The 12,149-nt window shown below is 40.9% G+C and overlaps 1 long non-coding RNA gene across 1 annotated transcript; it reads right to left on the reverse strand.

Annotated features, from left to right (window-relative positions):
* Nucleotides 1–4,806: 4,806 nt before the first annotated feature.
* Nucleotides 4,807–6,084, reverse strand: LOC131500419 (uncharacterized). Its single transcript, XR_009256279.1, has 2 exons — nt 5,943–6,084; nt 4,807–5,045 (listed from the first exon to the last, which is right to left on the reverse strand). It is a non-coding gene; the product is annotated as an uncharacterized LOC131500419 (long non-coding RNA).
* Nucleotides 6,085–12,149: the final 6,065 nt, after the last annotated feature.

Genomic DNA, 12,149 nt, shown 5'->3' on the forward strand with positions numbered 1-12,149 from the left:
AGAGATCCCCAGGATCCTGGTCACACAAATTCTAATGCTCATCTACATCTAAGCACCACCTACACCATGGCCAATACACTTACCCTCACCACAATCTCTGGGAAGCTTGCAGGTCACTGGGTCTTCTTCAAGTAGTCACAGTATGTTCTCCATCACTCTGTAAGGGGATCTAGATCCTATAAGGGGCCTACCACTTATTGAGGCCATGAGAGTCTTGATTTCAGGGACCATGACAGCCATTCATTCAGTTACTCATTAGGCAAATACTTACTGAACATCTACTGTGGGACAAGCATGGGTCTGGCACTGTAGAGCAGGAAGGGAACAAAACAGCAAGGCCTTGGTCCTCATGGACCATTCTAGTTGGGCAGACATCAAATATGAAAAAAATAAATTTTTAAAATCAATATAACTGCAGATAGCAACAAGTGCTATGGAGATATAAAATCAGGATGATATGATAAGGAGAGGTTTATGAGGGAGAAGGCAATTTAGATTGGATGGTCAAGGAAGGACTCTCTTATGAGGGGACATTTAGTCTGAGGCCTGAATAAAATAACTTTCCACTCCGGCTCATTTTCAGCATAGATATTCATGTTGTCCACAACTACTGTTCTCCTTCACTGGTCAGTACCCGTGCTGTACTGGTTGTTAAGTATTTTTAATATCTATTTCTTCTGGCCCCAGCCAAGATAAAATAAAGGGCTAGAGCATGAGTTACAAAGACCCTGAGGTGAGAGGGAACTTGCACTCATGGAACAGAAGGTGAGCTGATGTCACAGGAATGTGACAAGTATGGAGAGCCAGCATGTATGTCTAGTCCACCTTGGTAAGGCATTTGGATTTTGTTCTCAGTGCTTGGAACAATTTTAAACAAGACCCAGATGTGCTCTGAATTGTATTTTAAAATAGTACTTCAGCTGCTTTGTACATTATGGATTTTAGGAAGATGAGAGGGAAAGCAGAGAATTGGATAGGAAGCTATCTATCTTCGTTAGGATTCCCCAGAAGTAGGCTCTAAGCTAGTGTAAGGGATGTGATACCCTAAAACTGGTAGGAGAAAAGGAAGTGAGATAAAGAATGGGAAGCAACCATTCTCAAGCAGGCCACCACTGTGGGCAACTGGAAATTAATCTCATTAGGAATTTGGGGAGGGTGTGTAGAACATGCAGTTCAGATTATGCCACCCAAAATTTGAGGGAACTGGAGCATTATTGTACCAGAGTTAATTCCCTAGCACTTCTGGCCTGATGTCTATGCAAGTAGAGTGGGCTCTGCAAAAAGAAGTCAGAGTGTATGGGTGGGGCACTGCCCAAATCTGCCACAGAGGATATTTCTCCAATCCACAGGAGAGATCAAGATGGCTTGGAACTAAATGGTAGAAGTAGTGATTAAAACAAAAGAAAGGAATGAAGTTCTGACACATACTACAACATGGATGAACCTTGAAAGCATTATGCTAAGTGAATTAAGTTAGATGTAGGAGAGCAAATATCGTATGATTCCACTTAAATGAAGTACTTAGAATAGGCAAATTCAAAGAGACAGAAAGTAGATTAGATGATACCAGAGCCTGGGGAAAAGGGGAATATAGAGCTACTTCTTAATGAGTACAGACTTTCTGTTTGGGTGATGAAAAAGTTTTGAAAAAAAGATCGTGGTAATGGTGGTACAACATTGTAAATGCAATTAATTTTACTGAATTATACACTTAAAAATGGTTAAAACTTTTTGTTGTATGTATTTTACTACAATTTTAAAAAATTAATAATATCAAAAAACATTGAATTACGTAATCTAAATGAGTGAATTGTGTGGTATGTGAATGATATCTCAGTAAAGCTGTTTTTTAAAACAGAAAGGGAAGTGAAGACAATCAGAATATGAATTAAGCCCATGGCACTGGCTGATGGATTGAATGTTGTGGGTGAGAGAGAGACATAAAGGATGATGGCTCTACTATCCTAACCACCTGCTTAAGCTAAACTGGTTGGAAGCTGCCCACCAACATTGGTCTTTCACACTTGGAGGATCACAGGAGACTTACCACAGGAAGGGTGGGAGAGTTAGGCAGTGTTATGCAGAGCCTGTTACAAAATTTAATGGTCTTGGGGCACCTCGGTGGCTCAGTCATTAAGCCTCTGACTTCAGCTCAGGTCATGATCTCGTGGTTCATGTGTTCCAGCCCCACGTTGGGCTCTGTGCTGACAGCTCAGAGCCTGGAGCCTGCTTCAGATTCTGTATTTCCCTCTCTGCACCTCCCCTGCTCACGCTGTGTCTCTACCTCTCAAGAATAAATAAACATTAAAAATTAAAAAAAAATTAATGTCATCAGTTTCTCTTCCTGTAATGCCTGAAGTTCCAAAACCTCCCACAAAAGACCACCAGAGTCGTAAGTCAAAGCCAAGCGGCAAGGGTCGTTTATTGCAGGTTCGATCCTGGTCCTCTGCGCACTTGTCGCCGGTGACACAAGAGGCCACGATTAGGGTTGGTATAGCGTTTTTATAGACAGAGACAAATAGCACAGGGGAGGTTTTTACTTGTGGCGGGAGGAAGAAAGGGGGAAGGGGGTAGGTGAGGAATGTGCTAAGCAAGCAGGTTTACAGAAGCGAGAAATGCCGGTTAGTTTGTATACAATCACTCATTTCATTACATATCAGACTACATTTAGGAAGTTTTACAGCCCATTCTACAGTGGGTTACAGTCAGGAAAGGTCTCACAATGCTCATAGCAAACAGCAAGCAAAACAGACTTCTCAGCAATTGTATTTCTTATCAAAGATCCATAATAAGCAGAAAAGAGAACCTAGCTTTAAACTAAGGCAGGGCTGTCATTTGGATTCAAAGCTGTTCCTTTCATTCCCAGGCACACCCTTAACACAAAGGTCATTGAAGCTCTTAGGTCCACTGTGATGTGCTACATTCCAGACAGCAGGGCACCTCCACGTCTTAGCCCCTCCTTTTCAATTAACTTTCACCAGATCACAAAATACTGCCATTCCTAAAAAATCAAGTATGGCAGCTAGAAGCTAGTAAAGAGGATATACATACCCAGCCTACTGGGCAATGCACAGCCCCCATTTCCCTTCTGTGCCTCTGGATTTAGGAGCTAGGCAAGGGCAACATTCTTAACTTTTTTTTTTTTTTTAAGAAAGTCTGCTTTAGCTTATTGCAGTTGGTTAAACCAATAAGCCTACATTTTACTTGATCTTTTTCTAACCAGCTGAGCTTGTAAAGCCATATGTGAGTCAAGCTAAAAGTGTCACCAGTCATATGCTCTTGAATCACATCTCATTGAACCAATACAATTTTCTCCTTTGACTAAATTCCCAGGCAACGATTTCTAATCTGTTTTAAAGAATGATGCCTTGATTCAATTACACAGTGAGACTGCGACAACGCTCCAGAGTGACAAATGGTTATGTAATGGGCCAGATGGTTGAAGGGGTAACCTAGCCAAAAACTGGCCCTTTGCATGCATGCAGAAATACCATGAGGGGCCACACTTCTTCACGTGTAAAGACACAGTCTGATTTTTATCCTTGCCATCATAGAGAATGTAAATATTATCCCTGGGGGATACCTTGAAGACAACTAGTTTAGCATCTGTATTTCCCTTATTTTCATCACAAGAGACTTGACAACTTGCTTGAGGTCACACAGTCAGTAGGTGTTACCAGGCTAGACTGCTGGTCTCCTAATTCTCATTCCACTCTCTTTCCCTTGCATTGCACTGCCTTTAATTGCCAACAAAGATTTTCCAGTTGAACCCAGGGTTATGAAATCATAATGAACTTTGGCAGAATGAGTAAATTGTGACAACCAGAAATAATTGTGCACTCATATGCAGTAGGTACTCTGTGCCAGATGTGTTTTGTCTCACTGTGCCACTCTGGCTGCTAAGCCAGAGCATATGAAATTTGACCCTCTGTGTCTGAATGGTTCCTTGATTCAGAAGGACAGATGAGAAGGAAACATAGAGTAAAGGGTAAGTGCAAGAAGTCTGATTAGGATGGGATGCCAAGAAATAGTAACTGGCTGGCAAGTGTGGGTAGGAAGATGGTCTGAGCCTGTGGTTCATGAGGTGCCTCCACCACAGTTGCAGGTCAGGCTATTATTAATCACCTCCCAAAGTTGGGCTTAAATATATCTATAAACAAGTGTCATATGAACCACTATGTACAGAAAGCTGACTTAATATGCAAATGTCCAACTTATCCAAGTATTCAAGTTTGTTTTTCATCACTTGGTTAAAACCTCATCCAATCCTGGCACTTTTCTTCATTATGACAACTGTGAGATGTAATTCATCACACACACACACAAAAGGGCATACACCATAGTGCTTACCTCCTACCCACCAACCCTCCCACTTCCATCTGCTGTGTCAGGTAGGTGGGTATGGGAGAAACCTACATATTTCTTTACCTGTGCCTGGAGGTAAGTGCCTGGAGGTAAGCAGGCTCCAGGCACTGCTCCAGGTAAGTTACCCAAACTGGTTAATTCCATCATTGTGGTAAGCACTGCTAAAACATCTGAGAGTCAGGAGAGAGGCTAAGGAAGCCCCAGCAATGTGTGGGGAGAGCCAAAGGGCAGCCATCTGAGACTTGTTGAGTCTCAAGTCATGGAATAGAGAAAGTAGGCAAGGGCAGGAGCCAAATATTCTCCCTGATGTTCCTCACCAACCTCAGTTCTACCCACCCTTCAAGGTTCAGCTAATGCCCCTCCTTCCAGGAAGGTTTCTGTAACTAGTCCACTGGATGGTGTCTTTTTGGAATCTCTATGCATTTAGAGTTTGACACTAAATTAAATTAAATCCAGCAATCATTTATTATTTTACGAGCACTAATGATGCGGTATTTGTCTTCAGAGTAGTTCATTCCAGATTGGGAGGGGGATTGAAGGACACAAAGACAAATGCATCTGACAGCTGTAAGTGTTGATAATATCCTCAGAGGTGGGATGGACTTCACAAAGGGTTCACCTTCCAGAGTATGTGACACTGAATGGAGATCCCTCTTTTGGCTTCTCCATATGGTCAGTTTCTAAAGTTAACACGAAAAGAAAAAAAACAAGGATTTTCAACATTATTCTTGAAACTCCTTTAGAAAGATGCTATTCAGGAGACCAAGGTACTCTTACAGTGAGCCCATCCAGCCAACATTCCCCCCCCCACCACCACCACTGGGACAGATCTGCTTCCTCAGTTGGCTTATGTTTTAGGAAATGTTTTATGGAAAATTTGTGTTGTTAAATACTGGAGTCCCAATCAGTGATGTGAAATACTCATATCTAGAGGCACATGAGACCAACCTGAGCTGGGAAATAGTAGGTCTATGGCTCTTGTTATTTCCTCACCTGGACAAATGCTCATTGGAGGTATAGGCACAATTGTCAGTACTATTCAAAATGATTTTCTCTCTCATTTTCTTGCTCTCACACTCTCTCAATTAAATTTTGTCACCTAAACTTTTTGTGCTTGACTTCTTTGTCCAGCCCCATATGTGGTCCTCCTGTGCATGTCTATCCCTCCCCTCAGTCATATTTATACAGAACCTCCTATGTCTCCAGAATGTTTCTTGGCTGACTGCAAATACTTTGGAAGTGAGGGGAAGGAGTCTTCTCCTAGTCTGTATCCCACTCAGTGTGCACACAGTCCAAGACACAGAGAAAGGGTCCAACACCTACTTATTAGTGAGATCCTCCTGGTTCAGGAGCTCTCTGAGGTCTTTTCCCAATTTTTAGACAGTAAAGCATCCAAGGCCTTTTCTAGAGATTTGTGCTTCATTCACAGCTCAGCTCTGGAGCCTCCTCCTAAGAGTACTGCCTCTGGAAATAAACATTTGTTCTCTGTCCTTCTGTGTGGGAGGCTGACTGATGCCATCCCCTTCCTGTAACGTAAGCCCCTACTAGTGCAGTGTTTCTGAGCACTCAGGACTCACCTGGCCAGGCTGCTCTTCTTCTCAGGCAGATTTCTTGAAGAAAGAACCCAGGGAATGAAGCAGGGCATAGAGAGTCATCATGCCACCAAGCCCCACTATTAGGGGAGGTCAAGGGAAAAATAGGATCACAAATACCATATTATTTCACTCATACATAGAATTTAAGAAACAAAACAACAAAAAACCAAAGAGACATACAAAATAATACATTAAAACACAGAGAACAAACTGGTGGTTGCTAGAAGGAAGATGGGTAGGAGGATGGGTGAAGTAGTTAAGGGGATTAAGAGTACATTTGTCTTGAAGAGCACTGAGAGATATATAGAATTGTTGTATCATTATATTATACACCTGAAACTAACATAACACTGTATGTTAATTGTACTTGAATTAAATAAATGCATAGATAGATAAAAATTAAAAATAAATTAAATAGTGGGATGGAAAGGCTGGAAGAATTTAAGGGAAAATTTTCCAAACAAATTTTCCTCACTTATTTTTATAGGTTTGAATAGCCCATTCTGAGTTAGTCATATTTCAGCTTCCTCCATCCCTCACATTAGAACCAAGTTAAAATTTAAAAAGGAAAGTCCTTGAACCTCTTAGTTTTTCTTTTCTACAAAATGGAAATAATACCAATATCTCACAAGGTGTTTTTTTCACCTCAAATGTTTATTTTTTTATTTTATTTTATTTTTTTAATTTTTTCAATGTTTTTATTTATTTTTGAGACAGAGACAGAGCATGAGCAGGGGAGGGGCAGAGAGAGAGGGAGACGCAGAATCCGAAGCAGGCTCCAGGCTCTGAACTGTCAGCACAGAGCCCGACGCGGGGCTTGAACTCACAGACTGTGAGATCATGACCTAAGCTGAAGTTGGAGGCTCAACCGACTGAGCTACCCAGGTGCCCCAATGTTTGTTTATTTTTTTTTTAATATATGAAATTTATTGTCAAATTGGTTTCCATACAACACCCAGTGCTCATCCCAAAAGGTGCCCTCCTCAATACCCATCACCCACCCTCCCCTCCCTCCCACCCCCCATCAACCCTCAGTTTGTTCTCAGCTTTTAACAGTCTCTTATGTTTTGGCTCTCTCCCACTCTAACCTCTTTTTTTTTTTCCTTCCCTTCCCCCATGGGTTTCTGTTAAGTTTCTTAGGATCCACATAAGAGTGAAACCATATGGTATCTGTCTTTCTCTGTATGGCTTATTTCACTTAGCATCACACTCTCCAGTTCCATCCACATTGCTACAAAAGGCCATATTTCATTCTTTCTCATTGCCACGTAGTATTCCATTGTGTATATAAACCACAATTTCTTTATCCATTCATCAGTTGATGGACATTTAGGCTCTTTCCATAATTTAGCTATTGTTGAGAGTGCTGCTATAAACATTGGGGTACAAGTGCCCCTATGCATCAGTACTCCTGTATCCCTTGGGTAAATTCCTAGCAGTGCTATTGCTGGGTCATAGGGTAGGTCTATTTTTAATTTTCTGAGGAACCTCCACACTGCTTTCCAGAGCGGCTGCACCAATTTGCATTCCCACCAACAGTGCAAGAGGGTTCCCGTTTCTCCACATCCTCTCCAGCATCTATAGTCTCCTGATTTCTTCATTTTGGCCACTCTGACTGGCGTCAGGTGATATCTGAGTGTGGTTTTGATTTGTATTTCCCTGATAAGGAGCGACGTTGAGCATCTTTTCATGTGCCTGTTGGCCATCCGGATGTCCTCTTTAGAGAAGTGTCTATTCATGTTTTCTGCCCATTTCTTCACTGGGTTATTTGTTTTTCGGGTGTGGAGTTTGGTGAGCTCTTTACAGATTTTGGATACTAACCCTTTGTCCGATATGTCATTTGCAAATATCTTTTCCCATTCTGTTGGTTGCCTTTTAGTTTTGTTGGTTGTTTCCTTTGCTGTGCAGAAGCTTTTTATCTTCATAAGGTCCCAGTAATTCACTTTTGCTTTTAATTCCCTTACCTTTGGGGATGTGCCGAGTAAGAGATTGCTACCGCTGAGGTCAGAAAGGTCTTTTCCTGCTTTCTCCTCTAAGGTTTTGATGGTTTCCTGTCTCACATTCAGGTCCTTTATCCATTTTGAGTTTATTTTTGTGAATGGTGTGAGAAAGTGGTCTAGTTTCAACCTTCTGCATGTTGCTGTCCAGTTCTCCCAGCACCATTTGTTAAAGAGACTGTCTTTTTTCCATTGGATGTTCTTTCCTGCTTTGTCAAAGATGAGTTGGCCATACGTTTGTGGGTCTAGTTCTGGGGTTTCTATTCTATTCCATTGGTCTATGTGTCTGCTTTTGTGCCAATACCATGCTGTCTTGATGATGACAGCTTTGTAGTAGAGGCTAAAGTCTGGGATTGTGATGCCTCCTGCTTTGGTCTTCTTCTTCAAAATTACTTTGGCTATTGGGGGCCTTTTGTGGTTCCATATGAATTTTAGGATTGCTTGTTCTAGTTTCGAGAAGAATGCTGGTGCAATTTTGATTGGGATTGCATTGAATGTGTAGATAGCTTTGGGTAGTATTGACATTTTGACAATATTTATTCTTCCAATCCATGAGCAGGGAATGTCTTTCCACTTCTTTATATCTTCTTCAATTTCCTTCATAAGCTTTCTATAGTTTTCAGCATACAGATCTTTTACATCTTTGGTTAGGTTTATTCCTAGGTATTTTATGCTTCTTGGTGCAATTGTGAATGGGATCAGTTTCTTTATTTGTCTTTCTGTTGCTTCATTGTTAGTGTATAAGAATGCAACTGATTTCTGTACATTGATTTTGTATCCTGCAACTTTGCTGAATTCATGTATCAGTTCTAGCAGACTTTTGGTGGAGTCTATCGGATTTTCCATGTATAATATCATGTCATCTGCAAAAAGCGAAAGCTTGACTTCATCTTTGCCAATTTTGATGCCTTTGATTTCCTTTTGTTGTCTGATTACTGATGCTAGAACTTCCAACACTATGTTAAACAACAGCGGTGAGTGGGCATCCCTGTCGTGTTCCTGATCTCAGGGAAAAAGCTCTCAGTTTTTCCCCATTGAGGATGATGATAGCTGTGGGCTTTTCATAAATGGCTTTTATGATCTTTAAGTATGTTCCTTCTATCCCGACTTTTTCAAGGGTTTTTATTAAGAAATGGTGCTGGAATTTGTCAAAGGCCTTTTCTGCATCGATTGACAGGATCATATGGTTCTTCTCTTTTTTTTGTTTGTTAATATGATGTATCACATTGATTGATTTGCGAATGTTGAACCAGCCCTGCATCCCAGGAATGAATCCCACTTGATCATGGTGAATAATTCTTTTTATATGCCATTGAATTCGATTTGCTAGTATCTTATTGAGAATTTTTGCATCCATATTCATCAGCGATATTGGCCTGTAGTTCTCTTTTTTTACTGGGTCTCTGTCTGGTTTAGGAATCAAAGTAATACTGGCTTCAGAGAATGAGTCTGGAAGTTTTCCTTCCCTTTCTATTTCTTGGAATGGCTTGAGAAGGATAGGTATTATCTCTGCTTTAAACGTCTGGTAGAACTCCCCTGGGAAGTCATCTGGTCCTGGACTCTTATTTGTTGGGAGATTTTTGATAACCGATTCAATTTCTTCACTGGTTATGGGTCTGTTCAAGCTTTCTATTTCCTCCTGATTGAGTTTTGGAAGAGTGTGGGTGTTTAGGAATTTGTCCATTTCTTCCAGGTTGTCCAATTTGTTGGCATATAATTTTTCATAGTATTCCCTGATAATTGTTTGTATCTCTGAGGGATTGATTGTAATAATTCCATTTTCATTCATGATTTTATCTATTTGGGTCATCTCCCTTTTCTTTTTGAGAAGCCTGGCTAGAGGTTTGTCAATTTTGTTTATTTTTTCAAAAAACCAACTCTTGGTTTTGTTGATCTGCTCTACAGTTTTTTTTAGATTCTATACTGTTTATTTCTGCTCTGATCTTTATTATTTCTCTTCTTCTGCTGGGTTTAGGCTGTCTTTGCTGTTCTGCTTCTATTTCCTTTAGGTGTGCTGTTAGATTTTGTATTTGGGATTTTTCTTGTTTCTTGAGATAGGCCTGGATTGCAATGTATTTTCCTCTCAGGACTGCCTTCGCTGCATCCCAAAGCGTTTGGTTTGTTGTATTTTCATTTTCGTTTGTTTCCATATATTTTTTAATTTCTTCTCTAATTGCCTGGTTGACCCTCTCATTCGTTAGTAGGGTGTTCTTTAACCTCCATGCTTTTGGAGGTTTTCCAGACTTTTTCCTGTGGTTGATTTCAAGCTTCATAGCATTGTGGTCTGAAAGTATGCATGGTATAATTTCAATTCTTGTAAACTTATGAAGGGCTGTTTTGTGACCCAGTATATGATCTATCTTGGAGAATGTTCCATGTGTGCTCGAGAAGAAAGTATACTCTGTTGCTTTGGGATGAAGAGTTCTAAATATATCTGTCAAGTCCATCTGATCCAATGTATCATTCAGGGCCCTTGTTTTTTTATTGACCGTGTGTCTAGATGATCTATCCATTTCTGTAAGTGGGGTGTTAAAGTCCCCTGCAATTACCACATTCTTATCAATAAGGTTGCTTATGTTTATGAGTAATTGTTTTATATATTTGGGGGCTCCGGTATTCGGCGCATAGACATTTATAATTGTTAGCTCTTCCTGATGGATGGACCCTGTAATTATTATATAATGCCCTTCTTCGTCTCTTGTTACAGCCTTTAATTTAAAGTCTAGTTTGTCTGATATAAGTATGGCTACTCCAGCTTTCTTTTGGCTTCCAGTAGCATGATAAATAGTTCTCCATCCCCTCACTCTCAATCTAAAGGTGTCCTCAGGTCTAAAATGGGTCTCTTGTAGACAGCAAATAGATGGGTCTTGTTTTTTTATCCATTCTGATACCCTATGTCTTTTGGTTGGCGCATTTAATCCATTTACATTCAGTGTTATTATAGAAAGATATGGGTTTAGAGTCATTGTGATGTCTGTATGTTTTATGCTTGTAGTGATGTCTCTGGTACTTTGTGTCACAGGATTCCCCTTAGGATCTCTTGTAGGGCTGGTTTAGTGGTGATGAATTCCTTCAGTTTTTGTTTGTTTGGGAAGACCTTTATCTCTCCTTCTATTCTAAATGACAGACTTTCTGGATAAAGGATTCTCGGCTGCATATTTTTCCTGTTTAGCACACTGAAAATATCGTGCCAATCCTTTCTGGCCTGCCAGGTTTCAAAAGAGAGATCAGTCACGAGTCTTATAGGTCTCCCTTTATATGTGAGGGCACGTTTATCCCTTGCTGCTTTCAGAATTTTCTCTTTATCCTTGTATTTTGCCAGTTTCACTATGATATGTCGTGCAGAAGATCGATTCAAGTTATGTCTGAAGGGAGTTCTCTGTGCCTCTTGGATTTCAATGCCTTTTTCCTTCCCCAGTTCAGGGAAGTTCTCAGCTATAATTTCTTCAAGTACCCCTTCAGCACCTTTCCCTCTCTCTTCCTCCTCTGGGATACCAATTATGCGTATATTATTTCTTTTTAGTGTATCACTTAGTTCTCTAATTTTCCCCTCATACTCCTGGATTTTTTTATCTCTCTTTCTTTCAGCTTCCTCTTTTTCCATAACTTTATCTTCTAGTTCACCTATTCTCTCCTCTGCCTCTTCAATCCGAGCCGTTGTGGTTTCCATTTTGTTTTGCATTTCGTTTAAAGCGCTTTTCAGCTCCTCATGACTGTTCCTTAGTCCCTTGATCTCTGTAGCAAGAGATTCTCTGCTGTCCTCTATACTGTTTTCAAGCCCAGTGATTAATTTTATGACTATTATTCTAAATTCACTTTCTGTTATATTATTTAAATCCTTTTTGATCAGTTCATTAGCTGTTGTTATTTCCTGGAGATTCTTCTGAGGGGAATTCTTCCGTTTGGTAATTTTTGATAGTCCCTGCAGTGGTGAGGACCTGCAGGGCACTTCCCCTGTGCTGTGGTGTATAACTGGAGTTGGTGGGTGGGGCCGCAGTCAGTCCTGATGTCTGACTCCAGCCACCACTGGGGCCACAGTCAGACTGGTGTGTGCCTTCTCTTCCCCTCTCCTAGGGGCGGGATTCACTGTGGGGTGACGTGGCCTGTCTGGGCTACTTGCACACTGCCAGGCTTGTGGTGCTGGGGATCTGGTGTATTAGCTGGGGTGGGTAGGTAAGGTGCACGGGGGGCA

The sequence above is a fragment of the Neofelis nebulosa genome, chromosome 17, assembly GCF_028018385.1.
Source record: "Neofelis nebulosa isolate mNeoNeb1 chromosome 17, mNeoNeb1.pri, whole genome shotgun sequence".
Lineage (NCBI taxonomy): Eukaryota > Metazoa > Chordata > Mammalia > Carnivora > Felidae > Neofelis > Neofelis nebulosa.